The sequence below is a fragment of the Dendrobates tinctorius genome, unplaced genomic scaffold (assembly GCF_039654945.1).
Source record: "Dendrobates tinctorius isolate UK_male_01 unplaced genomic scaffold, ASM3965494v1 ptg000220l, whole genome shotgun sequence".
In the NCBI taxonomy this organism is placed as follows: Eukaryota; Metazoa; Chordata; class Amphibia; order Anura; family Dendrobatidae; genus Dendrobates; species Dendrobates tinctorius.
In genome coordinates, this window is record NW_027361887.1 from 306,148 (window position 1) to 332,308 (window position 26,161).

General features: G+C 42.6%; 1 long non-coding RNA gene across 1 annotated transcript in view; it reads left to right on the plus strand.

The window, feature by feature from the left end:
- LOC141058929 (uncharacterized) overlaps positions 1–10,836 on the plus strand; it is a 266,551-nt gene extending 255,715 nt beyond the window's left edge. The window contains exon 7 of the long non-coding RNA XR_012222352.1: positions 10,784–10,836. This is a non-coding gene — a long non-coding RNA (uncharacterized lncRNA). The remainder of the gene's footprint in view (positions 1–10,783) is intronic.
- The last annotated feature ends 15,325 nt before the right edge of the window (positions 10,837–26,161 follow it).

The following is a 26,161-nucleotide window of genomic DNA, read 5'->3' on the forward strand; positions in this document are numbered from 1 at the left end:
ACCTGAAGAAGCTCCTGATGAAGTGGTGCCAATAGGAGAGCTGTAATGCTCTTCCATGCTGTGCAGTACAGTACTGTACATTCATCCCATTTTCATCACCTTCAATCATCAGTACTACACAGCTAATTCATCATCTTCATCATGTAGAATTTGTAGTAGTGTAGTAAGTAGTGTTTATAAAAAGGTGCAAAAGGTTAATAAGGAACGGGGCCGACTAATAAGGGACTAGTAATGGTAAATAAGTGTGTGGGAGGGGTTTGTAAATCCTTAAAATATATAAATGCTAAAATAAATGTAAGTTTCTTACTTGGTGGATTTTCAACTATCGTGTTGGAGGTTTAGAATGTAATGCCCGCGATAAGTGGGGGATCATTGTGTAGGATTGCTGTGGATTATATTCACTTTTTGCAGTGGTTTTGAGGCTCTTTTTAAGGCAGATTCCAGGCAGAATTTAAAACCAATTGGGGGCAATATGAAAATAACACCTGACACCAGATAAAAAGGGGAGAAGTTGACTCAATCTTTGCAATGTTTGTCTCTGTGCCACACTAAGCATGGAGGACATAAAGAAAAAATGAGAACTGTGAGGACTTGAGAACTAAAATTGTTGAAAGATATCAACAATCTCAAGGTGGGGCGTGGCTATGCCGTGATCGGGAGAGGACGCTGGCTAGGAGAGCTCCTCATCATCCTGCTGGATCCTGGACCCTATATAAGATATAGTTTGTGACGCCACCTGTGGTATTCGGCAAGGGATAGCCGACGCTGCTTAAAAGACCGCTGAGGCTGATGGTGATGCAGCAGAGTTGGTACAGCTCTCCACAGGTGGAGCTAAGTCCCAGGGCAATTATATTATAAAAGATAGTGATGATGGATGTAATGCAGTGCTGAGGTGACGCAGCAAATAAACAGGAGAACACAGCGGGGTGCAGTCTTTACGCTTTTACTCACATTTTGAGTTGCTAACCAGGGCACTGAGTATAGATGGTAATGGAGATCCAGCCAGCCTGGAAGCAATTTAGGATCCACTAAGCCAGATGGGTTGGAGGCCTCCTTTCTACGCTGTCCCATGAGGTCTAAAGCTATGCTCAGTCCTCTGTTCCTTGCGGTTCTTTAGTCCTTGCCTGTATGGCAGGCAGCTTGAGCCTTTCACAGGTGTCACTCCTTCGTGGTGGCTCTGGCTCTGGTATGCTGCTGTGCATTCAGGTGTGTGATTGGGTCAGGAGGGCTGCAGTCTCCTGCCCTCCGGATTTGGCTGCTGGGACTGTTGTACCCGTGCAGCCACGGACTCTGGCGTCCAGTGTCAAGCGCTGTTCGCTGGGGTGAGCTTGGTCACAGCTCCAAACTTAATGTGTATGGCGGTGTAGCACTATAGCACCTTATATTACTGGGTCATATTATAGTAATTTATATCTTGGCATATTTTAGTATACGTAAACTTTCATTTGTATTTATCCCTCATATTTTGCAGTACTCTGCAATTCATCTATAGCACTGCAGTGCTTTTTGTAGAGCATTATTTCTTGGTTATACTTGTATATTCATTTATTTTCAATGTGCATTGAATGTTTTGTCCTCCAGCACTTTATAGTACTGAATCATTTACAGTGGATTTAATTCTATATCTTGCAATACTTTTCACTTTTGCACAATTTTTGTTTTACAGCACTATAGCACTTTTTAGTGCAATTTTTAGAATATTATGGTAGTACTTTTCACGATATTATTGTCTACACTATATATTTAACTTACACATTATTAATAGAAAAGTTTTTTGAGCGATATATTTTAGCACTTAGCATTTTTTTTTACATATTTTTTATTTATTTTTTTCTGGTGCTGATATTATACAAATTTTGGCAAGATGTATTGATTTATTTATTGTATGTATTCAGATTTTATATTTTAGCACTTAGCACTTTTTGATATATATTTTTTATTCTATTTTTTGTGTTGATAATATACTAATTTTGGCAAGATGTATTGATATATTTATTATTCAGATTTTTATGTCATCACATTATAATTTGGTATACAATATATATATTTTTAATTTTGGCTTTCCATCATTTTTTCATGCTTGATCCGTTTTTTTTCTCATAGACTTGTATTAGTGACAGATTGTGACGGATGGCCACACGTTTCATCCGTCGTCCAACAGATCCGTCAGAAATTCTCTGTCCGTCGGCCGGAGACAACGGACAGATGAACTTTTTTGTGTACGTCGAAAAGTCGGATAGCGACGGATTCCGTCTTTTAAAACTGAGCATGCCCGAAATCATTTTAATTCCTTTATTTTACCCCTGCGGCTGCTTTTTCTATTCTGGCACAAAATCCCTCTCTCTCTCTCGCTCCAGAATTCTGTTTCTTTAATTCCTACAGCAAGGCTGCTACAACGGATCAGTCATAAAAACGGATCCAGTGCATCAGTTTTTTGCAATATACGCAGGATCCGTCCACTTGACGGATCTGAACACTTTGACAGATTGTGACTGATTGCAAAAGACTGGAGTGTGAAAGGGGCCTTAAGAAGCGAGATGTGGATGAGAAAAGGCGGTGGATCCGTTGCCAACCGTTAATTGAAGGAATCCGCCAACGGATCCTCCTTTTTATACTGAGCATGCCCGAATGAATGTCCTTTCATGATATTTAACCCCAAATCCCATTCTGGCAGCTAAATCTCTCTCTCTCGTGAAACAGGCCTTACTTTAAATTTCATGCACTAGCGTCTAAAGCGGATCCGTACAAAAAACAGATCCAGTTGCATCCGTTTGCCACAAAACGTAAACGGATCCGTTTTTGCACACTGGCGGATTTTGACTAACGCCAGAAAACTGAAGTGTGAAACAGGCCTAAGAGAAAGAAAAGACTCAATCTGAGAAGAGGTCACCTATAAGGTACCAGGATGTACATTTTTAGCTATTGGTACTGACTGCGTCTCATCAGTACTATGGTTCCTGTATAGTCCACAGTCTGATAAAGACTGATAACTCCCAGCATCTCCTTACCATTGTTAAGGACATACTGGGAGTTGTAGGTTCATGAGATACAAATGTATATGGGCCTGACTTAGAAGGATTCAGCTCATTAGTTATTAATCACATGATGTCATAGACCTAATGGAAAAGGGAAGAATCATAGAATCATAGAATCATAGAATCGTAGAGTTGGAAGGGACCTCCTGGGCCATCTGGTCCAACCCCCTGCTCAAAGCAGGATTCGGTAAATCATCCCAGTCAGATGTCTGTCCAGCCTCTGTTTGAAGACTTCCATTGAAGGAGAACTCACCACTTCTCGTGGCAGCCTGTTCCACTCATTGATCACTCTAACTGTCAAAAAGTTTTTTCTAATATCTAATCTGTGTCTCCTCCCATTCAGTTTCATCCCATTGCTTCTAGTCTTTCCTTGTGCAAATGAGAATAAAGTTGATCCTTCTACAATGTGACAGCCCTTTAGATATTTGTAGACAGCTATTAAGTCTCCTCTCAGTCTTCTCTTTTGCAAACTAAACATTCCCAAATCCTGCAACCTTTCCTCATAAGACAGGGTTTGCAGACCGGTCACCATTCTGGTCACTCTTTTCTGAACTTGCTCCAGTTTGTTGATGTCTTTTTTAAAATGTGGTGCCCAAAACTGGACACAATATTCCAGATGAGGTCTGACCAAAGAGGAGTAGAGGGAAATAATGACTTCACGTGATCTAGACTGTATGCTTCTGTTAATACATCCTAGAATTGCATTTGCCTTTTTTGCTGCTGCATCACACTGTTGACTCATATTCAGTCTGTGATCTATTAGTATACCCAAGTCTTTTTCACATGTGCTGTCACTTAGCCCTATTCCTCCCATTCTATATATGCTTTTTTCATTTTTATTGCCCAGATGTAGTACTTTGCATTTCTCCCTGTTAAAAACCATTCTGTTAGTTGCTGCCCACTTCTCCAGTTTATTTAAATCTTTTTGAATCCTCTCTCTCTCTTCTCTAGTATTAGCTATCCCTCCTAGCTTTGTGTCATCAGCAAATTTAATCAGTTTACCCTCAATTCCTTCATCTAAATCGTTGATAAAGATGTTGAACAATACAGGGCCCAGGACAGAGCCCTGTGGTACCCCACTTGACACATTCTTCCAACTGGATGTGCAGCCATTTACGACCACTCTTTGGGTCCGATCACTAAGCCAGTTATGAATCCACCTAACAGTTGCCTTGTCCATTCCATACTTAGTCATTTTTTCAATAAGGATTGTATGAGAGACTTTGTCAAATGCTTTGCTGAAGTCAAGATATACTATATCTACAGCATTTCCTTGATCCACCCAATCAGTAATACCGTCATAGAAGGAAATTAAATTAGTCTGACATGACTTATTAGTTCCAAACCCATGCTGACTCTGTTTAACCCCTTCCTGACATGAGACGTACTATCCCGTCCACGGTACCCGGGCCCGTATGACCGGGGACGGGATAGTACGTCTACCGCGATCAGCGGCGCCCACGTGGTGAGCGCCGCTGATCGCGGCCGGGTGTCAGCTGATTATCACAGCTGACCCCCGGCACAATGTGTCAGGGGCGGTCACGGACCACCCCCGACACGTTAACCCCTTGCACACCGCGATCAAACGCGATTGCGGTGTACCGGGAGTTAAAGGGAAGCATCGGCAGGGAGGGGGCTCCCTCCGTGCTTCCCTGAGCCCCCCACGGCAGCGCAATGTGCAGCGCTGCTGCGGGGGGCTCCTTTCCTCCAGGCCCCCGAATCCAAGATGGCGACGGGGGCCTTCGGGGGCCTGGGGAAGCTGGCTTCCTCAGTGCCTGCAAAGCGCAGGCATGAGGAAGCCTTGTGCACTGCCTGTGACAGATTGCTGATCTGTCACAGTGATCTGTGATGTGACAGATCAGCGATCTGTCACAGGACAGTGATGTCCCACCTGGGACTATGTAATAAAGTAAAAAAAAAATTAAAAAAAAGTGTAAAAATAAATTTAAAAAAATCGCCAAATAAATTAGTTAAAAAAAAAAAAAAATATTCCCCAATAAATTCATTTTTTGAAAATAATAAAAAAAAAAAACAATAAAAGTACACATATTAGGTATCTCCGCGTCCGTAACGACCTGCCCTATAAAACTGTCCCATTAGTTAACCCCTTTAGCGAACCCCTTAAAAAATAAAAATAAAAAACGAAGCAAAAAATAATGATTTATTATCATACCGCCAAACAAAAAGTGCAATAACGCGCGATCAAAAAGACGCATATAAATATCCATGGTACCGCTGAAAACGTCATCTTGTCCCGCAAAAAACAAGCTGCCACACAGCATCATCAGCGAAAAAATAAAAAAGTTATAACTCGCAGAATAAAGCGATGCAAAAATAATTATTTTTTATATAAAATAGTTTTCATTGCATAAAACCGACAAAAACATAAAAAAACGACGTAAATGAGGTATCGCTGTAACCGTACTGACCCGAAGAATAAAACCGCTTTATCAATTTTACCGCACGCGGAACGGTGTAAACGCACCCCCCCCCAAAAGAAATTCATGAAACGCTGGTTTTTGTTCATTCTGCGTCCCAAAAATCGGAATAAAAAGCGATCAAAAAATTTCACGTGCCCGAAAATGGTACCAATAAAAACGTCAACTCGTCCCGCAAAAAATAAGACCTCACATGACTCGGTGGGTCAAAATATGGAAAAATTATAGCTCTCAATATGTGGTGATGCAAAAACTATTTTACAATAAAAAGCGTCTTTTAGCGTGCGACAGCCGCCAAACATAAAAACCGCCATAAATAGTAAATCAAACCCCCCGTTATCACCCCCTTAGTTAGGGAAAAATAATAAAATTAAAAAAATGTATTTATTTCCATTTTTCCATTAGGGTTAGGGCTAGGGTTAGGGCTAGGGGTGTGTTGGGGTAGGGTTGGGGTAGGGTTAGGGCTAGGGCTAGGGTTAGGGCTAGGGTTAGGGCTAGGGTTAGGGCTAGGGTTAGGGGCGTGTTGGGGTTCGGGTTGGAGTTAGAATTGGGGGTTTCCACTGTTTGGGCACATCAGGGGCTCTCCAAATGCAACATGGCGTCTGATCTCAATTCCAGCCAATTCTGAGTTGAAAAAGTCAAATGGTGCTCCTTCCCTTCCAAGCTCTGCTATGCGCCCAAACAGTGTTTTACCCCCACATGTAGGGTAGCAGCCTACTCAGGACAAATTGCAAAACAATTTTTGGGGTCCAATTTCTCCTGTTACCCTTAGGAAAATAAAAAATTGGGGGCAAAAATATCATTTTTGTGGAAAAAAATGATTTTTTTATTTTCACATCCGAGTGTTATAAACTTCTGTGAAGCACTTGGGGGTTCAAAGTGCTCACCACACATCTAGATAAGTTCCGTGGGGGGGTCTAGTGTCCAAAATGGGGTCACTTGTGGGGAGTTTCAATAGTTTAGGTACATCAGGGGCTCTCCAAACGCACATGACACCCGCAGACCATTCCATCAAAGTCTGCATTCCAAAACGTCACTGCTTCCCTTCCGAGCCCCGACGTGTGTCCATACAGTAGTTTTCTCCCACATATGGGGTGTCAGCGTACTCAGGACAAATTGGACAACAACTTTTGGGGTCCAATTTCTCCTGGTACCCTTGGGAAAATAAAAAAATGGTGACTAAAAGATCATGTTTGTGGAAAAAATACGAATTTTTTATTTTCACGCCCGGGCGTTGTAAACTTCTGTGAAGCACTGGGGGGGTCAAAGTGCTCACCACACATCTAGATAAGTTCCTTGGGGGGTCTAGTTTACAAAATGGTGTCATTTGTGGGGGGTTTCCACTGTTTAGGTACATTAGGGGCTCTCCAAAGGCAACATGACACCCGCAGACCATTCCATCAAAGTCTGCATTCCAAAACGTCACTACTTCCCTTCCGAGCCCCGACGTGTGCCCATACAGTAGTTTTCTCCCACATATGGGGTAGCAGCGTACTCAGGACAAATTGGACAACAACTTTTGGGGTCCAATTTCTCCTGGTACCCTTGGGAAAATAAAAAAATGGTGACTAAAAGATCATGTTTGTGGAAAAAATACGAATTTTTTATTTTCACGCCTGGGCGTTGTAAACTTCTGTGAAGCACTGGGGGGGTCAAAGTGCTCACCACACATCTAGATAAGTTCCTTGGGGGGTCTAGTTTACAAAATGGTGTCATTTGTGGGGGGTTTCCACTGTTTAGGTACATTAGGGGCTCTCCAAAGGCAACATGACACCAGCAGACCATTCCATCAAAGTCTGCATTCCAAAACGTCACTACTTCCCTTCCGAGCCCCGACGTGTGCCCATACAGTAGTTTTCTCCCACATATGGGCTATCAGCATACTCAGGACAAATTGGACAACAACTTTTGGGGTCCAATTTCTCCTGGTACCCTTGGGAAAATAAAAAAATGGTGACTAAAAGATCATGTTTGTGGAAAAAATACGAATTTTTTATTTTCACGCCCGGGCGTTGTAAACTTCTGTGAAGCACTGGGGGGGTCAAAGTGCTCACCACACATCTAGATAAGTTCCTTAGGGGGTCTAGTTTCCAAAATGGTGTCATTTGTGGGGGGTTCCACTGTTTTGGTACATCAGGAGTTTTCCAAACGCGACATGGTGTCCGATCTCAATTCCAGCCAAAAACGTCAAATGGCGCTGCTTCCCTTCCGAGCTCTGCCATGCGCCCAAATAGTGGTTTACCCCCACATGTGGGGTATCAGCGTACTCAGGACAAATTGCACAATAACTTTTAGGGTCCTGTTACCCTTGGAAAAATAAGAATTGAGGGTGAAAAGATCATTTTTGTGGAAAAAATATGATTTTTTAATTGTATGGCTTTATGTTATAAACTTCTGTGAAGCCCATGGGGGTTCAAAGTTCTCACCACACATCTAGATAAGTTCCTTAGGGGGTCTAGTTTCCAAAATGGTGTCATTTGTGGGGGGTTTCCACTGTTTTGGTACATCAGGGGTTTTCCAAACGCGACATGGTGTCCGATCTCAATTCCAGCCAAAAACGTCAAATGGCGCTGCTTCCCTTCCGAGCTCTGCCATGCGCCCAAATAGTGGTTTACCCCCACATGTGGGGTATCAGCGTACTCAGGACAAATTGCACAATAACTTTTAGGGTCCTGTTACCCTTGGAAAAATAAGAATTGAGGGTGAAAAGATCATTTTTGTGGAAAAAATATGATTTTTTAATTGTATGGCTTTATGTTATAAACTTCTGTGAAGCCCATGGGGGTTCAAAGTTCTCACCACACATCTAGATAAGTTCCTTAGGGGGTCTAGTTTCCAAAATGGTGTCATTTGTGGGGGGTTTCCACTGTTTTGGTACATCAGGGGTTTTCCAAACGCGACATGGTGTCCGATCTCAATTCCAGCCAAAAACGTCAAATGGCGCTGCTTCCCTTCCGAGCTCTGCCATGCGCCCAAATAGTGGTTTACCCCCACATGTGGGGTATCAGCGTACTCAGGACAAATTGCACAATAACTTTTAGGGTCCTGTTACCCTTGGAAAAATAAGAATTGAGGGTGAAAAGATCATTTTTGTTGAAAAAATATGATTTTTTAATTGTATGGCTTTATGTTATAAACTTCTGTGAAGCCCATGGGGGTTCAAAGTTCTCACCACACATCTAGATAAGTTCCTTAGGGGGTCTATTTTCCAAAATGGTGTCATTTGTGGGGGGTTTCCACTGTTTTGGTACATCAGGGGTTTTCCAAACGCGACATGGTGTCCGATCTCAATTCCAGCCAAAAACGTCAAATGGCGCTGCTTCCCTTCCGAGCTCTGCCATGCGCCCAAATAGTGGATTACCCCCACATGTGGGGTATCAGCATACTCAGGACAAATTGCACAATAACTTTTAGGGTCCTGCTACCCTTGGGAAAATAAAAATTGGGGTGAAAAGATCATTTTTGTGGAAAAAATATGATTTTTTAATTGTACCGCTGTACGTTATAAACTTCTGTAAAGCCCTTGTGGGTTCAAAGTTCTCACCACATATCTAGATAAGTTCCTTGGGGGGTCTAGTTTCCAAAATGGGGTCACTTGTAGGGGGTTTCCACTGTTTAGGTACATCAGGGACTCTCCAAATGTGACATGGCGTCCAATCTGAATTCCAGCCAATTTTGCATTGAAAAAGTCAAACGGCGCTCCTTCCATTCTGAGCTCTGCCATGCGCCGAAACAGTCGTTCCCCCCCACATATCAGGTATCTGCGTACTCAGGACAAATTGCACAATAACTTTTGCAGTTCAATTTCTCCTGTTACCCTTGGTAAAATAAAAAAAATTGAACCTGAATTATTTTTTTTATGAAAAAAAGTTAGATGTTCATTTTTTTTTAAATATTCAAAAAAATTCCTGTGACGCACCTAAAGGGTTAATAAACTTCTTGAATGTGGTTTTGAGCACCTTAAGGGGTGCAGTTTTTAGAATGGTGTCACTTTTGGGTATTTTCTATCATATAGACCCCTCAAAGTGGCTTCAAATGTGATGTGGTCCTAAAAATAAAATGGTGTTGTAAAAATGAGAAATCGCTGGTCAACTTTTAACCCTTATAACTTCCTAACAAAAAAAAATTTTGGTTCCAAAATTGTGCTGATGTAGACAGAGAACAGATGCAAAATAGGAATATAAAAGTTCAGCCTTCTCAACATCCTGGTAAGCCATTTCATCATTTTCATCCTGTAAAAATCCTATAGCATCTTTGACTTTTCTTTTACTTTTGACATATCCCCAAAATCCTTTATTATTGCTTTTGACATCTCTTGCAAGCCTCAATTCATTTTCAGCTTTAGATAATCTGATTTGTGTCCTGCAGGTTCTGCAGACAGCATTATATTCTTCTTTAGATATGCCTCCCTCTTTCCATTTTATAAACATTTTTTTCTTCCTTTTTAGCATGTGCTTAAGTTCTGTGTTCATCCATCCTGGTTTCCTTAAATGCTTCCTATTCTTCCCTCTTTTCGGAATTGTTAACAACTGTGCTTTGAGAATTTCATTTTTCAAGATTTCCCATCCTTCCTGGACATTTTTGTCTTTAAGGATATTCAGCCATTGGATCCCTCCAATTCTCTTTCTGAATCCCTTAAAATCTGCCTTTCTGAAATCTAACCTTGACGTCTGAGTCTTCACAGGTCTTCCGCCTCTAGTTATCCAAAATTCTAAAATAGCATGGTCGCTACCTCGTAGGGTCCCAGCCACTTTTACCTCCTCAACCATTTCCTCCCTGTTTATAAGAATTAGATCCAAGGTAGCAGTTCCCCTTGTTTTCTCCCTTACCTTATTAGCTGGGTAGAGATGCAAAATGGGCGCCTTCGGCTTCATCTGCCTTGGGCACCCAAAATACTTTGTTTCAGCCCTGGTAACGGATAAAGCAAAATCCTACATGACCTATCAGTGTTCTACGATTTGGGTTGAGGACACTTATTGTATGTGGGCTGGTGAATTTTGTGTGCCAGGGCTGCTTTTTAGTCCCAACTCGGCCCTGAATCCCCTCGTGTATCTGAATGGGAGGAAGAGTGTGAACTTGTGCTAATTGTACAGTCACACTTTGTCATCTCTGCTCCGTCCTGTCTTCCAGCGCAGGGTTAAATTGCTCTGACTTCATATCTGGCTTCATGGCTTGATCATAGATGCTGGATCCTGATCCCCAACAAAATCTCACCAACTGAAGATTGTGAAAGTAACACACAAAACACTTTTATTGGATATTAAATTGACCGAATTTTATTCCAAATCTCATCATTATTATTTCTTTCAGTGTCTGAAATTTAGAATCAGCCAATTACTATGAAAGAGACACCTTAAATGGCAGAACCCCTGACTCATGAAGAATCGTCCTTCAGCACTCAGGAGAGGAAAAACCCCCTGTGGTGGAAACCTCTAGGGAACCATGGCTGCAGGACTGCCCTTCCCTTGGGCTTAGAAGGTTAGTGCCAACATGTAACAGCAAATTGTACTTGAATTTGTACATTGTGTCATATTTGTTTTGGAGAAGCCTAATGCGACCTCTCCAGGCCGTACACATAAAGTGAAGGCGGCGAGTACCGGACGTGAGGGAGATCTGGCTGCAACATCTGTCACCCCATTGATCTGGCTGGCTAGGCGGTATGGCTGATCTGGCTGGCTAGGCGCTATGGCTGATCTGGCTGGCTAGGCGGTGTCCCCTTCCTCCCATTGTGGAGTGATGAAGCTCCAGGTCTCCAGACACATCAAGTATGGCTCCGTCTACGGCTAAATGACTTGTGGTTCTGGAATCTTCTCCTGCATCGTAGATGCATGTGTTTATGACATCAGCGCAGTTGCCATAGTTATCACAGGTGTTTTATACTGTGGTTTCATTGGCTAGAAAGTCCCTCTCAGTGTTCCAAAGAATTAACCCTTGAATGACTGGTATTGTGCCTTTCTCCAGAAGCCTGTAAAATAAACTTGTCACTAGACAGGACCATTATCATTATTATATTTTAAAGTTGCCCCAACCAAAGTTTAATAAGTGAGCGCATCTAGAGTTGATGTGTAACAAGCGCAATCATTCCATTAAGCCCTACTAAATGCATAAATGCACAATATGAGAACAGAGCAGTCTCATAGAAAATTAATGATACCAAGGTAAATGCAGTTAGATATGGGATGCTATATAGGGGCTCATACTGTATATAGGAGGCTATATGGGGACTCACATTGTATATAGGAGGCAAACACTGTATTCAGGAGGCTATATGTGGGCTCATACTGTATATAGGAAGCGATTTGCAGGCTCATACTGTTTATAGGAAGCGATGTGCAGGCTCATACTGTACATAGGAGGCTATGTGGATGCTCATACTGTTTATAGGAAGCAATGCGCAGGCTCATACTGTACATAAGAGGCTATATGTGGATGCTCATACTGTATATAGGAGGCTATATGCGGCCTCATAATGTATATAGGAAGCGATGTGCAGGCACATACTTTATATAGGAGGCTATGTGGGCTCATATTGTGTATATAGGAAGCGATGTGCAGGCTCATACTGTATATAGGAGACTATATGCGGCCTCATACTGTATATAGAAGGCTATATGTGTGGCCTCATACTGTATATAGAAAGCAATGTGCAGGCTCATACTGTATATAGAAGGCTATATGGGGACTCACACAGTATATAGGAGGCCAACACTGTATTCAGGAGGCTATATGTGGGCTCATTCTGTATATAGGAAGTGATTTGTAGGCTCATACTGTTTATAGGAAGCAATGCGCAGGCTCATACTGTACGTAGGAGGCTATATGTGGGTGCTCATACTGTATATAGAAGGCTATATGCGGCCTCATACTGTGTATAGGAAGTGATGTACAGGCTCATACTGTATATAGGAGGCTTTGTGCAGGCTCATACTGTATAGAGGAGGCTATGTGCAGGCTCATACTGTATATAGGAGGCAAAAACTGTATTCAGGAGGCTATATGTGGGTGCTCATACTGTATATAGGAGGCTATATGCGGCCTCATACTGTATATAGGAAGCGATGTGCAGGCTCATACCATACATAGGAGGCTATATGTGGCCTCATACTGTATATAGGAAGCGATGTGCAGTCTCATACTGTATATAGGAGACTATATGCGGCCTCATACTGTATATAGAAGGCTATATGCGGCCTCATACTGTATATAGGAAGCAATGTACAGGCTCATACTGTATATAGGATAAAGTACAAATATATCCCAAATACTGGAAAAAATTCTGCAAAGGCTCAACTCACTGGAAATATAATAGCAAAAAAAATCTCATAAATGAGCTATTAAGCATCACAAGAGATCAAAATTGGAGTTTTTCAAGCTAAATAATTAATTTATTTAGAATAATTAACAGAGCAGCATAAATGCTAAATGCAAGTTACAGCAGACATAAACACAATATAATTAAACCAGCACCTTGACAGTTAATAAAGTTTTTATCTGTATAAAACATGTAATTTCTTTGCTTTCCTTTCACAAATAGAATGCATAGTAAACAGCAAACTCCACATTTACATATGTATGCCCAGATAAGGTTTTGCATACAATAAGTGCCCAGAGTAAACTGCTGAATATAAAGTGCATAAGTGCCTTGTATCAAATAAGCCTGGTAGGCGTTAAGTGTACACAGAGTAAAAACTGTCTATACAAATTCCAGAGTAAGATACAAGGACTGCATTAGAAAGTAACAAATTACATGTGCTGTGTATGTCGCTGTAAAACCTGCCACCTCTACGCGCGTTACGCCGCAGCTTCCTCAGGAGGCGTGGTTTACAATTGCCCTGGATCTAGTTTATATAGTGCCGTCAACCAATAAACCGCTTTCCCTAATAAAGCTTGTAAAATTCAGGACCTGCGCTGTAGTGTCCACAATGACGTTAATAGTATTCAGTTCTAAACGTCCACAGCATTATCGGCGCATGCGCTGTTGAGTCCCCACTATGAAGAGGGAGACTATGATCAGCGCTCATCAGCATGAAAGCGGCTCAAGCTGCAAAACAGCCAGAGACAGCCACATACCAGACTGAGCACGTCAGAAGGCTCCTAGGGAGGACAGAACTGGGCATGCGCTCAAGTGAGGACAAGAAAATAAAATAATTATGAAGAATAATAATCACTATTTAAAGTGATAGCAAGTGTTGAAAGTGAGGGGATAAAATATAATGATACTGAAATAATTATAGCGGTGTGTATGAACCATTAAAGTGAATATGCCTGACATAGAGTGCAAAGGCACACACATATGTGTCAATTATAAGCACACTATGCAAGTAATAAAAATTTTTTTTTAACAATTCGCATAATGTGTATGTGCATCATATAACTATAACAACTAAGAAATGTGATTGTTCATTCAAACCGCTGCTTTTTGCTATTGGTCCCTATTGAATAATGAATGTTTTGAATTTTCTCCAAAAGAAAGTAGTTGCAAACTCATCCTCTTAGAAACTTGTTTGGGCTGTTGAGAGGAGTAGAAAAACATCAAAAATTTCAATCCTGCACGATTCTACCAAGAAATGTGAGTGTTCATTCAAAACGCTGCTTTTTGCTATATTGGGCTCTATTGAATAATGAATGTTTTGAATTTTCTCCAAAAGTAAAGTAGTTGCAAACTCATCCTTTTAGAAACTTGTTTGGGCTGTTGAGAGGAGTAAAAAAACATCAAAAATTTCAATCCTGCATGATTCTACCAAGAAATGTGATTGTTCATTCAAAACGCTGCTTTTTCCTATTGGGCTCTATTGAATAATGAATGTTTTGAATTTTCTTAAACAATGTTTTTATTAAGGTTTTTCAAGATAACAGAAATATAAAACATACATTCATATAGTGTGAGTCATTTCCATATGGCATTTTAAACATTGTGTAACAATACAATACAATATGGTACTATTTTCCATCATGTATCAAAATCAAAGACACTTGAGATGAATGTAATCAACAATAAACAAATCAACCAATAGGCAAATGTAGAAACGCCGGCGGGCATCTGGAAATATGAAGTTTTTGAGCATGATATGAGTGAGAAAAGGAAGAAAAAAAAGGGTTCAAGATATGAAAACATTTTCTATTTTAGATTTAAGTTCAAACCATTTATTCCATCTATCTCCAAATAGTTTTATTGATAAATTATTAATGAATTTTTTCATATGTGTAATGTTTGTCGACCAACATAATCGATGTAACAACATCAAGTGGTTGCATGTTGTTCCAACCTTTCGCTATTAGATACACAGCAGACATTAGAATATGAGCGACCAGAAATTTTTCTTTTTTAAACCTATAGATTCCAATGAGTAACAAGGCTAGAGCTGGGTGTGGGTGGACACGACAGTTACATATAATCGAGATTAATTGAAAAACCTTGAGCCAATATACTTTTAAGATAGGGCATCCCCAAAACACATGAAGCAAGTCAGCTTGTGATCCACATCCGCACCAGCATAGTCCAGACCCCCCTCCTCCAAAATATCTGAGTCTATTCGGAGTGAGATAGTATCTATGGACCAGCTTATAATGAGTCTCAAGAATATTCATACATTTTGTGGCTTTTGCCGCTATTTTGAATAATGTTGTCCATTGGGGAATTTTTTATTTGTTTCTGTAGAGTGGTTTCCCACTTTTCAAAACATCCTTTATTGGAAAAGGTGTATTTGTTATTTAGAATAGTGTATAAGGGTTTCAAGAAACTCTTGTGGCTGGGAGGTGTTAATTAAAAAATTGTAAATAGTATGGTTAATCATGATCACTCCACAGAAGTTTTTCTTATAATTACTATACTCCTCTTTGAGCAGGAGATATGTCATGTACTCAGTATTGGGGACTCCAAACTTGGTTTTAACCAGTTCAAAAGGTATGACTCTATTGTTGTCAAGTAAATCATCAACAAACATGATGGAGAATTTTGTCCAGCTGTCAAACAATGGTCTCAAAGAGACTCTGACAGGCGACAAAAAGGGAATTCTCAACTGTTTAGTCGAATGAGGGTAAGCCTTAAACTTCCTCCTGCACAAATGTGACCAGCAAATCATAGAAGCCCTAAGTATTGGGTTCTCTATATATGTAATCTCTTTCCTGTGGATGAGAAAATAAGATATGTATAGTAGTGGCTCTTTTTTAGGCATCAGATTTCTCTCAATTTCTGGCCACCCCATCTCGGTCCACCCCGTAAACCACATTTTTGTTAGCTCAGCCATGGTAGCAAAGTAGTATGCCTCTAGGTCTGGGAGGGCTATCCCACCATTTTCTTTGGATTTGAGCAGAGTATGTTTCCTCACTCTTGATTTTTGGTTGTTCCATATAAATTTATTCATTTGATAGGTGAGTTTCTGTATAGACTGCATTGAGAGAGGTAAAGGTACATTTCTATAGAAAAACAATACCTTTGGGAGGCAGAACATTTTGTACAGAACTATTCTACCCATCCAAGTGGCCGGGGTCTTTGACAGTTCTCCCAACTTGATCTCGAGAGACTGCAAAAGACATTACCTCACCCATGTGTGTGAGATTACCTGTGAGCCATATTCCAAGATATGGAATCTTAGTACAGTCCCAATTGAAAGGGTATCTGTCTCTTAGTTGCTGCTTAATGGGTGCTGGTGCTGGTGCTGGTGCTTGTTCATTCAAAACGCTGCTTTTTGCTATTAGACCCTGTTGAATAAGGAATGTTTTGAATTTTCTCCAAAAGTAAAGTAGTTGCAAACTCATTCTTCTACAGCCTTGTTTAGGCTCATGAGAGGAGTAGAAAAGCATCAAAAATTTTAAACATGCACGATTCTACCAAGAAATGTGAGTGTTCATTCAAACCACTGCTTTTTGCTATTGGTACCTATTGAATAATGAATGTTTTGAATTTTCTCCAAAAGTAAAGTAGTTGCAAACTCATCCTTTTAGAAACTTGTTTGGGCTGTTGTGAGGAGTAGAAAAACATCAAAAATTTCAATCCTGCATGATTCTATTAAGAAATGTGAATTCATTCAAACCGCTGGTTTTTGCTATTGGGCCCTATTGAATAATAAATAATTTTCTCCAAAAGTAAAGTAGTTGCAAACTCATCCTTTTAGAAACTTGTTTGGGCTGTTGAGAGTAGTAGAAAAGCATCAAAAATTTAAATCCTGCATGATTCTACCAAGAACTGTGATTGTTCACTCAAAACGCTTCTTTTTGCTATTAGACCCTATTGAATAATGAATGTTTAGAATTTTCTCCAAAAGTAAAGTAGTTGCAAGCTCATCCTTTTATAGTCTTGTTTGGGCTGTTGAGAGGAGTAGAAAAACATCAAAAATTTCAATCCTCTGGCTTCAGTGTCTCTAGTATTTACCTTGGCCTCCAACACAGCCAGTTGCTGCTCAAAAGTGCGGTCTGCTCAATCAACACTTGTTCCTGTGTTACTGGTGTTCTGTAATGTCAGTTGATCCCCTGATGTGTGTCCGGCAATGTCTTCTGCTCTGTCCACATTCCCACTACTAGTCCCTCCACCATTACCAAGCAGCAGCTTACCACCTCTGCACGATGGACCCCGGGCTACGAACGCACCTTACCATCATCTTTATTACTTGGTGCATTCTGCCAGCCCTAACATTATGCTAGCGCCAGGGTTTGGCTCGTAATGGCGGATGAACAGCAACTACAGCGGTACATTCAGCAGCTGGAGGGTAGGTTGGCGGCTTTTGAGTGCACAACCACAGCCGTGGATGTTACCACAGTAGCTGCTCAGGCTGCTAGCATCGCTGTAGCCACTTTGTCCAATGCCCCACCTGTTCCGACATTATCCTGTCTCCCATTGCCAGATAAGTTTTCTGGTGATAGCCAGTAATGTAGGGGATTCGTGAGCCAGTGTACTATACACCTTGTGCTTCTGGCTGCACGTTTCCCCTCAGAGTGGGCCAAGGTGGGATTCATAATACCTCTCTCATTGGACAGGGCGTTGGAGTGGGCCACGACATTGTGGGAGTGTGACGATCATGCAGTGCAGAGTGCTTCACAGTTTCTGAACACTCTGAAACAGGTCTTTTTGGGACCTCGAGTCACCCACGAAACAGCGCTCCAATTGGCATCTACACAGGGTTCGTCCACGGTCAGCCAATTTGCTACCCATTTCCGGACCCAGGCTTCCAAGCTGGAGTGGCCGGAAAAAGTCCTCATTCCCGTGTTTTGGAGGGGGCTGGCTGACCATGTAAGAATGCTCTGGCCACTAGGGAGATTCCTGCCACACTGGAGGAGCTAATAGCGGTCTCTACTTGAATCGACCTTCATTTTAATGAGCGAAGGTTGGAATGAGCCCAGTGCAGGCAGAGGTTTCAGATGGCTCCCAGCTTCGCCAAACCCCTGGAATCCCCGGCCCAGACATCCGAGCCACTTGAGGCCATGGAGGTGACGCGGGCGGGATCTAAGTCCCGGACCGCTCGTACATGCATGGTCTGTCGGATATGCCAGCAGTGAGGAAATATCGCCTCTAGGTGTCCTCAGCGAGCGATGGAACGTCCACACTTAGTGTCATTAGGAGCTGGTTCACTAGACGCAGCAATGCCATCCTCTAAGCTCAACTTTAGGGGGACTATCGGTATTGGCCCATCCACCCAGGTGGTAGAGCTTTGCGTGAATTCCGGGATGGAGGGCAAATTTATGTCTTCTGCCTTCTCCCGATGGCACGCAATTCCACTGGTGATGCTCGCCAAGCCAGTGACCATACGGGTGATAAATGGGTCGACATTACCCTCACAGATAACACATCAGACCATCCTATTTACTCTATCCATGTCTCCATGCCATCTGGAGATCATCTGCTAGTCATGCCTGAGGGCATTGATGAGGTTCTCTTAGGGATGCCATGGCTAAGCTATCACACCCCTCATATAAAGTGTTCTTCTGGGAGAATTCTGGGATGGAGTAAATCCTGTGAGGGTAGATGTCAGGAGTGCCTTCAAGTTGCTTCTACAGAGGTAACCGCAGATCTTTCCTCTCTCCCCAACCACTTTTGGTCCAATGCGGACATGTTCACCAAGAAGGCAGCGGAGATTCTTCCGCCTCACCATCCCTACAACAGTTCTATTGACCTCTTGCCTGGTGCTGAGCCTCCCCGCGGTCAGGTTTATCCTCTCTCTCCCGTTGACAGTCAATGTTTCAGTACATCCAGGAGAATCTGGCAAGAGGATTCATTAGAAAGTCAGTGTCACCTGCAGGGGCGGGGTTCTTCTTTGAACAAAAGAAGAACGGGGTGCTACATCTGTGCATAGACTACAGGGGTCTTAACGCCATTACCATTAAGAACAAGTACCCTCTGCCCCTGATATTGGAGCTTTTAGATAGGTTGCGGGGAGCGAGGGTTTTTACTAAGCTTGATCTGCAGGGTGCCTACAACCTGATACGCATCCGTGAGGGGGATGAATGGAAGACCGCATTTAACATCAGGGATGGGCACTATGAATACCTGGTGATGCTATTCGGGCTTTGTAATGCTCTGGCTGTCTTCCAATACTTTGTGAACGACATCTTCCGGGATATGCTCACCACCTCAGTTGTAGTCTATCTGGATAATATTTTCGTCTACTCTCCAGATATTGACTCCCACCGGAGAGATGTTTGCAAAGTCTTCGACCTCCTACGGGCAAACTCCCTCTACGCTAAGTTGAAGTAGTGTGTGTTTGAGCAGGAGTCCTTTCCTGGGCTATATCATCAACCCCCAAGGATTGGCAATGGATCCTGCCAAGCTACAGGCGGTCATGGATTGGCAGGAGCCTCATTCCCTTAAGACGGTGCATCATTTTTTTGGATTTATCAACTAATACCGCCAATTCATCTCCCACTTCTCAACTTTGGTAGCACAGCTGGTAGACAGTCTGGGCCACCCATTGTGACACGTGTTCCAATTGTTCCATTGTGACACACCTGGCTGTTGTAAGTCAATAGGACACTCAGGTGAAGGTAGGTATTTTTGTAGGCCACAAGAGGGAGACAATGGAACATGTGTCACAATGGGCGGTACAGACTGTCTTCCAGCTGTGCGGAAGCAGCCAGCTTCAGTCTGCTGAGAGAGCCTCAGTAGACAGGTAGGGAGGTGGGTATGCACACTCATTGGTTACGATACCCAGCATCAGGAGAGATAAGGTTTCCAAAAACAGACTGATTTGAATTGAAACCACAGAAAGTTGCCTATTCAAAGCAATATTTGAATGCTTTTTTCAACTTTGGTTCCTCTGCATTAGTTTTTTCTTGGTCCAAGTTGCACATTTCAAATGCCAAATGCATTTGGCTTGATTTAACTTGACCAACTCTGCTACATCAATTACTCACCTATATATGGAAGGCATTGTATTGTATTCAGTCTGCAGTTTAAATCATCTATCTTGGCTTTTGCTGCTTGGTAGGTACAGGTGTGAAGCTGCTGCAATGTGTGATACATTTCTGCACACCCACCGTCTTAGTAAGGGAAAAGCGCCCCCACAACAAGTTGGAGTTTCGGTGAGAAAAGAGCCCGTACAGGGTTAAGCGACTACTCAGCAGATGGGGACCCGTCTATGAGATTCAACCTGAAACAGGTGAAGAGCTTCCCACCCGTACACTACATCGGAATAAGCTGCAACCCTGCTTGTCTCGGGACCCTCGAGTGGTACCAGCTGCCCCGATGCCCACGGCAGCTGAACCAGTGATGCCTGAGACTACAGAAATAACCGAGGAAACTTCGACTTCCACTTTCCTAGTGGCTGATTCTTCAACCTCTACTGATCTAAGACGCTCTGAACGTTCAATGGCAGGTGTACCCCCCATACGCTACAATCAGGACGAATTCATCTGGCAAATTGTACAAGGTCTGGAAGATTGCTAGCAGGAGCTCCAGAAACTCTCTCCTATGGAATGGCGAGCTCACAGGGAGGGAGAATGTAAGGGAGTGAAGTGTTGTGAGTTCATTTTCCCCTTCACTACTGAGGCCCGATGAACTCCCTCTTCTGGTAAAGAAAGGTAGTGAGCCTGATTATCAAACATCTGAGCCTAATGATGATGACTGGCTGAGTGGAGTTACTGACTGGATATAAGGCCGCCGACGCCCTTCTGCCCTGCGGGTGATTTCTCTGTGGGATCCTTGGAGACCAGTCTGAATTCCTGCTCATCTAAAGCTAAGTTTTCTGCTCTGCCTTTTGCATTTTTGCTTTGCCTTGTTTTGCTTTGTTTTTCTGGATTTCTGCCATTCCCTGCTGGGGTGAGCTGAATTCCTTTAGCTCTGTCTTCTGAAAATACCTGAGTGCTGATTTAGTTTTGAAGCCTAGCTGCTTCAGGGTCTTTTTCCATATCAGCTTGCTGGCTAATGTCTTTGATAGGGTTTTTGCAGATTGCAGACAGCAACCTTCCTTTCCTGTCCTGTTTAGTTAGTTTTGGGCCCCATCGCTTGCTCAGCCTATCTTTCTGTCTGTGTGAGTGTTTTTTCATCTTGCTTCACCGTCATTATATGTTGGGGGCTGCCTTTTGCTTTGGGGTCTGCTCTGGGGCAGTTTAGATTTCCTTTTCTGTCTTTAGGCTATTTAGCTCTCTGGCTGTGATCGAGGGGTCTAGGGCACCGTAGGAACCCCCCACGGCTACTGCTAGTTGTGTTGATAGGTTCAGTGGTCTGCAACCTGATAGTTGCCAACTTCTCTGGTTTTCTGGACGTAGCTTCTATTTTTGTGTCTGCCTCCTACGGTGACTCATTCATAACAGTGAAGTACAGGAAGAGCCGAGGGAGAGTTCCCTCCTCTCCTTCGTGCCCTGAACCATTGACAAGGGCAGCAGGTTCCCCGGGGGACACTCTAGCACCCAGAAACAGGAAGGTAGGACAGCTGAGAGCGATTTAGATGAAGGAATTGAGGGTAAACTGATTAAATTTGCTGATGACACAAAGCTAGGAGGGATAGCTAATACTAGAGAAGAGAGAGAGAGGATTCAAAAAGATTTAAATAAACTGGAGAAGTGGGCAGCAACTAACAGAATGGTTTTTAACAGGGAGAAATGCAAAGTACTACATCTGGGCAATAAAAATGAAAAAAGCATATACAGAATGGGAGGAATAGGGCTAAGTGACAGCACATGTGAAAAAGACTTGGGTATACTAATAGATCACAGACTGAATATGAGTCAACAGTGTGATGCAGCTGCAAAAAAGGCAAATGCAATTCTAGGATGTATTAACAGAAGCATACAGTCTAGATCACGTGAGGTCATTATTTCCCGCTACTCCTCTTTGGTCAGACCTCATCTGGAATATTGTGTCCAGTTTTGGGCACCACATTTTAAAAAAGACATCAACAAACTGGAGCAAGTTCAAAAAAGAGCGACCAGAATGGTGACCGGTCTGCAAACCCTGTCTTATGCGGAAAGGTTGCAGGATTTGGGAATGTTTAGTTTGCAAAAGAGAAGACTGAGAGGAGACTTAATAGCTGTCTACAAATATCTAAAGGGCTGTCACATTGTAGAAGGATCAACTTTATTCTCATTTGCACAAGGAAAGACTAGAAGCAATGGGATGAAACTGAATGGGAGGAGACACAGATTAGATATTAGAAAAAACTTTTTGACAGTTAGAGTGATCAATGAGTGGAATAGGCTGCCACAAGAAGTGGTGAGTTCTCCTTCAATGGAAGTCTTCAAACAGAGGCTGGACAGACATCTGACTGGGATGATTTAGCGAATCCTGCTTTGAGCAGGGGGTTGGACCGGATGGCCCAGGAGGTCCCTTCCAACTCTACGATTCTATGATTCTATACTTGGAGCAAAAAGGATATCATCAGTCTCATACCCCCCTGGCTCCCGCAGTAACCCCTCGTACCCCAACTAGACATCGTTAAAGTCTCAGGATCCAGAGTACTACGGACTACAAGCGCTGCTGGTGACTCGGCGCCAACATTGGAGAAGAGTGACACCTTCAAACAAGACCCCAGCAGACTGATAAGTTATTTTCTTAAGGTAAAACTTATTACTGTTAAATACTGTTTATGCTTTTTGACCGTTTGCTAAACCCATTCACATTATATTCATTTCCACACTGTTAATTTCACCAGTGTCATTCCCTGTAAATAAACTTCCCTATAACTGTTGGTCCGTCTGTTCCATGGTGACATACCTACTATTTCTGCATGTTATTATAGCCTCAGCAGACAGGTAGGGAGGGGGGTATGCATGCTCGTTCATTACAATACCCAACGTCAGGAGAGATAAGGTTTCAAAAAACAGACTGAATTGAAACCAAAGCAAGTTGTCTTTTCAAAGCAATATTTGAATGCTTTTTTCAACTTTGGTTACTCTGCATTAGTTTTTTCTTGGTCCAAGTTGCACATTTCAAATACCAAATGAATTTGGCTTTATTTTGAATTGACCAACTCTGCTACATCAGGTATTCACCTATATATGGAAGGCATTGTTTTGCATTCAGTCTGCAATTTTAATCATCTAACTTGGCTTTTCCTGCTTGGTAGGTAAAGGTGTAATAAGCTGCTGTAATGTGTTTAGCTTTGGATGCATACATTTCTACCTACCCACCTGTTACAAGGCCTTCAGCCCCTTACCCTCAGTACTTCCCACCTTAATTCAAGTATCCCATGTGTATTTAAGTTATTCAATTTCTACCACATTCTGGACGTTTATGATTTCTTTTGTGAAACATTGTCTCCCTCTTGTGGCCCTCCAACTTCTAAATTTTGTGTATATGTATTCAATGACAAAGAAGGAATTGGTCTGGTGTGTTGATTGAATTAGTGGCCTACCTAATTACCTAACTACCTTCACCTGTTTGAGTATCCTATTGGCTTACAGCAGCCAGGTGTGTCACAATGGAACAATTGGAACACGTGTCACAATAGGCGGCCCAGACTGTCTTCCAGCTGTGCGGCAGCAGCCAGCTTCAGTCTGCTGAGGTAACCTCAGCAGACAGGTAGAGAGGGGGGTATGCACGCTCGTTGGTTACAACACCCAGCATCTGGAGAGATAAGGTTTCCAAAAAAAAGACAGAATTGAATTGAAATCAAAGCCATATTTGAATGCTTTTTTCAACTTTGGTTGCTCTGCATTAGCTTTTTCTTGGTCCAAGTTGCACATTTCAAATGCCAAATACATATGGCTTGATTTAACTTGACCAACTCTGCTACATCATCTCCACCTATATATGGAAGGCATTGTATTGTATTCAGTCTGCAATTGAAATCATCTATCTTGGCTTTTGCTGCTTGGTAGGTACAGGTGTGATCTGGGCCTGACTGGGACTAAAATTCAGCCCTGGCATTTGAAGGAGCACAGGCCCACTTGTTGCATCGTGAAAATGCAATCTGTGTGAACCTGTAGATTACAAGACGTGAGGCGAGCGTAACACGACTATATAACATACAGTCTCAGAAGGCCAAGTATAACAGTTCAGTCCTATTTATTGCTCTAAGGCCGAGGTCATACAAGCATATAACATGGCTGAGTGCTATGTGATAAAACATCCCATAGCACTCGGCCCAGTGTTACTCTATGGTGCAGCTCAAATCTGTGATTATTTTCTCATGTCGATTGGACATGAGAACAATAGCTGCATGCTGCGACAGGCAGTGAGTCTATGGATGCATGTGAAACATTGGACTGCATTCTGATGTCATCCCAGTGCAGTCCGATATACGCCGAGACAGGTAATAGAGGAGATGGAGAAATTACTTTTTCCATCCACTCTGCACCTGAGCTGCGATTCTGTCATGCGAGAGGATGGGAGCAGACAACACTGATACTAGGTTCCCGCTTGCAGCAAAGATGGAGCACAGGGTTATTGGCATATCGCATCCGATGCTCTCGCATCAGATTTTATGCACTCTTGTGATTACAGCCTTAGTTGCAGTACCAATAAAAGTTGCTACTTTACACAGAGCGGGGTCTCGTAGATAATGAAGATGATGCTGTGCTCTCCATAGTGCTACGGCCTCTTCATATAGCTGATGGGCAGGGAGTCAGATACTCACTGAACTATTATTGATGACCTATATCTATAACTTTGATAAACAAAAACAACTGAGTGTAAATCCAATAAAATACAAATTTTATTAAGTATTCAATATACAAAAGTTCATATAGATGTACATAAAAGCATAAAAGGGTTCACATACGGGGAATGAGCAGACAAGAAAGTATATAGAAACCGGGCCTTAGATAAACATCAAGAGGTGGGAAGAAGGTTTAAAGTCATATAGGTTATATATGTGTACCATAATGCACGGCTTTAAAGTGCATGTGCCAGAATGTAAACCATAAAAAAAGAGTAGATTCAATAGACGTGCCGGGTGCAGGGTCTCCTGTGAGATCCCTAGCAGTTTCTCATATATCAAAAATGCATATTGTAGCAAATGTCACTCTTACCCATAATTCCGCGCTAAGAGTTCCTGGAGCACACAGCCCCAATGCGCGTTTCCCCCGAGGAAGCCAACGCCAAAGCACTTACTCTCCGGCGGTACACAACTGACACGATGACATGATGTCATCATGTCAGCTGTTTCACATGCTGATTGGTGGAGGAAGTGGCCGGAGGTCATTTATATTTCACAGTCAGCTTGAAGACTTACACTTGTTCCTCTTCAGCAGTTTATTGTAAAATAATTCACACTGCTGCTGCGCCCGGCGTCTATCATTATTTGCATCTCTGACGGTCACGTCAATAGCGCTCCAGAGAATGAGCTGCTGAGCTCCTGATTGGCTGCAGCACTACTGACGAGACAACAGAACTGTAGACGCTGCATCTGCACAGTGTGAATAAAGCACAGGTTGTTATTTTTAAAACAAACAACGTGGGGGGTAGTGCCATGTGATGTTTTATCGGATAGCACTCGGCCCAGTGTTATTCTATGGGGCAGAGGAGATCAGTAATTATTTTCTCATGTCAAATCGTCATGAGAGAACAATGGCAGCATGCTGTGATTGGCAGCGAGACTCGGCTCACTCGAACCCATATAAGCCTATGGGTCTTAGTGAAACTTCACACTGCACTCGGATGTCATCCCAGTGCAGTCCGATATACACAAAGTCAGGCCATGGAGGAGATGGAGAAATTACTTTCTCCGTCTCCTTCGCTTCTGTGCTGTGATTCTCTCATGAGAGAGGATTGGAGCACAGAGCACGGACACTCAGATCACGCTTGCAGCACAGCTGGAGCCGAGTATCATTAGTATATCGCATCCGATGTGACTCCACTCCAGCCTTAGGCTATGGTGCGTTTTTGACACTACATATTTTTGTTCCATCAAAAATGCAGCTTCTTACAGATCAGCAATGTGGATGGGATTTATAAAAACCTCCTACCCGCTGGGCTTTTTTTATGCAGTGTAAACTGACCGGGAGTGTGTGCTTCAAATTCACAACCTGTCACTTTTTCTTGCAGATATGCTAAGTTTTCTGTGTACATTTTTCCCATAGACACTTTGGACCAATTGCCCAGGATCAATAACTCTGTAGCAAGAGATATCATAAAACTTAACTTTTAGGCTATGTGCACACGTAGCGGATCTCTTGCGGAAATTACCGTGAGAATTCCAGATTCCATTCCGCGGGAGAATCGCATTTAAAATCAGGCTGGGCTCCTGAGCGCTGGGCGTCGGGATGGAGGAAGCGCTGTCCGCGGGTCCTCCGGGGCTCAGCGTCCGAGCGGGCGCAGGA